Source organism: Piliocolobus tephrosceles, unplaced genomic scaffold (assembly GCF_002776525.5).
Source record: "Piliocolobus tephrosceles isolate RC106 unplaced genomic scaffold, ASM277652v3 unscaffolded_1436, whole genome shotgun sequence".
NCBI lineage: Eukaryota > Metazoa > Chordata > Mammalia > Primates > Cercopithecidae > Piliocolobus > Piliocolobus tephrosceles.
The window spans coordinates 1-4,439 of record NW_022295821.1 but is presented as its reverse complement, the minus strand read 5'-3'; the positions used below and the strand labels follow the sequence as shown (position 1 = coordinate 4,439).

Sequence of the window (4,439 nt, the reverse complement as noted above, 5' to 3'; positions counted from 1 at the left end):
CTGTGGGGGAGGCACTTTACAGATGACAGAATTGAGGTTACGCAGATGCTCAGCAGCAGGGCTGACCCTGAGCAGATCCTACATCAGTTTCCTTTCCCACAGAAATTTGGATTAGCAACATGGCCTTGCTGGGCTCTGGACCCATGGGCGTGTTTGTAGGCAGAATAAGGTAACACAGGGGCTACACGTGGGATGTGTCTGTGTCCACGTGGGAATCTTGGCAATGTTCATGAATTCTCACTGGGAAAAGGAGCCAGAGCCTCATTTTGACAATTTCCAGATACAGATATAATGACCTCAAATTACATAAAAGTTCTTCCTCACCAGCAAACCAAAGCCATACAAATTAAGCACCTGGGAGGCAGAGGAAGTGTGTGTGTGTGTGTGTTTGGTGGGGTGGGGGTTGACATTAATGATGCCCCCAAGACATCCCCAGTCTCAGTAGTTTTAACATTGCTCAAACTCCTTCCTGTCACCTTCCAGCAGTCAGAGGAGTACTCATCAAAACAGCTGAGGGTTCACCCATTAGGTTGGCAAAGAATTTGCAAAGTGAGCATCAGGGCTGGGTGAAGGATGAGAGGTGACCAGATGGTTAGGGGGACAGCTCCTGAAGTTAAGGATCCTACAGGTTGCAGTGTTCCCTGATCCAGGAGCTCTATATCTGTCTCCATCTTAAGGACAAAACACCGTGGAGACAGGAGGTCATTCATGATGTGTTACAACTAAGAGCAAAAATCTAGGACTCTCCAAAGAAATAACAGCACGCACATAGGCTGGGCCATGGGGCTGCCAGGAAATATAATTAGCAACAAAGGGGATTTTCATGATCTATTGAGGATAAAAGGTAGGATATAAATGACATCTACAGCACAAACTCAATTTTCTGAGATATATTTTATATGCACACACAAAAAGACCAGAAGGAATGTGAGCAGTGGGAGAAAGGGTAAGTTTCATTGTTCCCTTTCCATTTCTGAGTTTCTAAGTTTCTGTGGAGAGAAAGTCCATGATACATCATGGTATTTGAGAGGGAGGATCCTAAAATTGAAGCCCTGGAGCTAAATCTGCCATCGCTGCTGGGGGAAATCACTCCAGCACTCTGCCTCAGTTTGCTCACCCATAAAATAGAAAAACATCCTTCCTTACCTCAAAGGAGACCAGAATGCAACCGCAGGCCCCATGCATGCCCTCTGGCTGGTTTATGCTCTTCCTACGCAGTAGGGCTGTCTATGTCCACAGCCTTATGCCCTGTGCCCTCTAAAACTCTGAGTCGGGTCTGAGCTAGACCATCCTGCAGCCCTCCTCCTGCAGCAGCCCTCCGCTGGTTTCCAGGCACATACGTCTTGGAGGCCAGCAGTTCCTCCTCCAGTCACAGTCTGCACATGGTGACACAGTCCAGTGTGCCCAGAATGCACTGCCAGCCAGCACCCGCAGCAGCCCGCAGCTGCACAATTACACGCAGCTGTCTGGGTGTGGCATCCCCTGCTCCACCACCTCTTGGAAGTCTTCCTGGATGCACCATGAATTTCCTGCTGGCCAGCAATGTCCTCAGCCTTTGGGTGCCCCGAGATGAAGTCCTGGAGGGTGCTGACCACACAAGGAGGTAGGGGCATGGCAGCTGAATGTAGCCAGGGGGAAGGTGATGCGAGGCTGGGAGTGCTCAGGATGAGGCGCTGGTCTCTTGGCAGAGGCAGGCCATGAGTTCCTTGGCTGACATCATGCCCATGGCCCTGATAGGCCCATGCCCAGTCCTCATGACACCTGGGGGACGGAGAGTGCAGTCAATGCATGGGTCAGCCAGTCCATGCCCCTGTGGCCACCCATGCCCAGCCTCAAGCCACCTCCTGCTCTCTCCCAGTGAGACTCCAGAGTCCATGTAGACCCCACTGCATGAAAACTGGGGGATCTAGCTGTTAAGGGGCATTTGTGGTGCTCCCTCCATAGGTGGTCTCCATGAGCTGGGGTTGGGGTCTACCAGGCCCACTCCCAGCCCACTGTTTACCTCGTGGGCCTCAGCTTCCTCTTCTGCAGAAGGGAACGGTGACCCTGCCCAGCTTAGTTCCCTCTAAGAACACCTGACCCCTGAGTGCCCACATGGGTAGGGTCTGGGTGGCCTGAGGGGTCAGGGCCCAGCGATAGGACCCCTGCCCCCACCCCTCACCCCTCCCAGCACTGGGCCACGCAGGAAAGCAGAACTCCCCAACTCCAACCCCTGTCAATCCCAGGAGCCTTGTCAGCTGGACCCAGGGCCACACCTCTGCCCACCGGCTCACACCTCGGCCATGCAAGGCAGGGTGGATGCACCTGCCTGGCCCTTAAGCGCGTGAGGGAGCCACTGTTGCCCACTTGGAGGCTCAGTTCTGAGATCGGGATTCCAGGCAGTCCCTTCTCCCGCATTCCCAAACCTCCTGACTGGAAGAACACTCTCCGCACAGCCTTTTCTTTCGGGGTTCCAAAGTGCCTGTGAGCAGGCAGCTCCCGACCTCCTCTCTGTGACACCCACAGACTCAGATCCCCATGTGCTCACTCACGCAGACAGGCGCTGTCGCCTGCGGCTCTGAGGCTGAGCCGGCTTTGCCTTGCTGAAGGACAAGGCCCTGGCGACCCAGATTCTCTCGTGGGTGGTTGGGGACAGAGGGGCGGTGGCGCGCTGGGCCGGCTGGAGGGCCCATGCCCCGGCGGGAGGCCTGCAAGGATGCTGCCTCCAAGTGTGCTTGTGGGTGGCGGATCCCAAGGCCTCCCGGGAGAGTGTCCAGTCCTCGGGAGGCCTGGCTGCTCAGCGGCGCCCCTCTGTGGTGAGACTCGCCCCGGTCCATGTCCGGCCCACCTCGCCCCAGCCAGGCTCCCCTGGGCAGCCTCAGGGCAGAGAACTCTGAATTCACAGGGAGGCTGGAGGTGTGGGGCCTCTAGGCACTCGCAGGGTGGAGCTACCCCACACCCAGGGCTCACCTTCAGCCCTACCCAGGCGTCCCCAGCCTCACGCTCCCAGAGGTGAGGAGGGGGCTTCAGGAAGGTGGGGGCTACCTCCCCGCCCAGTACCTTCAGGCTCTGAATTCGTACCTGGGAACTCTGCCTTGGCTGACTTGGGGACCGCTTCCCTGCTCAGCCTTCCCCTCTCTTCCTGCCGGGCCGTCCACCTAAGCTCCCTGACTCTTCCCACGCGGCCCTGGGTCCCCTCCCCACAGGCTGCTCCCTGCACCCGCGGGTGGGACTGGACCCTTCCCTGCACGTCCAGCCTGCTTCCCGTGGTCTTCCTCCGTCTGGCCCTGGCAGGCCGCTCCTCTGGCCCCAGGCTGTGTGCGGACAGCTTTCCTCCCGCCCCGGCCCATCGTCAGTGTCCTGAGCTCCGCCGACTCCCGCCCCCTGGACGGCGTCGCAGTCCTGGTCACAAGCTGTCGCTGGCATCTAGGGCTCCTGGGACTCAGGCACACGGAGCTCCCTCGGGGCCAACTTTGTGTCACGCGCAGGGACACCGGGGGCGCGTGCACAGGCCGTGTAACGGCTTTGCTTGGCGCGTCTCTGTTTCTCTTCTGAGAGGCTGAGCGTCGCGGAGTTTTTTGGTTGGAGGCTGTGGCGGACGCGATTTGCTTCCTCATACAGGGTTCCGGAGGCGGCGAAAAGTCCAGCGGGTCTCCGAAGCCTGCAGACGCAGCCATGAAGAAGACCTCTGGCTTCAGGAGCGGGAAGGGCAAGCTGCCCGGCGGCTCGGTCAGCAGCCCGGGGAAGGTGGGCGCGGGCGCCGGGAGATAGAGTGCGGACCACGCCTCCTCCCAGCCCGGGCGCCACCACCCGGACAAGGGGATCCACAGGCTCCACAGAGCTGCCGGCTCGGACCAGACAGAGACAAAGCGGCGGATCCTGTCTCTGCCGAAGAGCGGAGTGGATGATGACAGAGACGAGAAGAACAGGTAATAGGAACGGGAGCCCGGCAGGAGAGAGAGGAGGGCGTGTCGGGAAGAGGCCCCCTTTCCTGTTCCCGGCCCACCTCTGTCCCCGAGAGCGCTGGGCTTTGTTCCCTCTGCAGCCCGCAGCACCCGGTGTGGCAACCTTACGGGGGAGCGCCAAGGTCATCATTATGAGCAGCGCGATGAAAACAAAACTTCAGCTGGTCCGATCCTCTCACAATTCCCCTTACTTTACTGAAAGTTTCAGTGCTTTAACTAAAAAAAATTAAGTAAACCTAGCTTTTTATTTTTATTGTGCACATTTTAAACAATGTTATATATGTTATGGAAATAAGCATCATAAGAAAAATAATTTCTATATTTTATTAACCTCTGGGCTAAAAATTCTTTGGATAAAATCTAATATCCCTTTTGTATCCACCTACACCTATGTATATAAGTTATTCATGAATGACCTCAGAAGGATCCTTTGAAGTGAGAGGATGGTTCCCTGTTCTTAAATAGGACGACTCATCTTTCTTTCTCTCTTTTTCT

At 56.5% G+C, this 4,439-nt stretch overlaps 1 long non-coding RNA gene across 1 annotated transcript; it reads right to left on the bottom strand.

The window, feature by feature from the left end:
* Window positions 1-875: 875 nt before the first annotated feature.
* On the bottom strand, window positions 876-4,047 carry LOC113220508 (the record flags this gene model as incomplete). Its single annotated transcript, XR_004228705.1, has 2 exons — window positions 876-1,761; window positions 3,218-4,047. It is a non-coding gene; the product is annotated as an uncharacterized LOC113220508 (long non-coding RNA).
* Window positions 4,048-4,439: the final 392 nt, after the last annotated feature.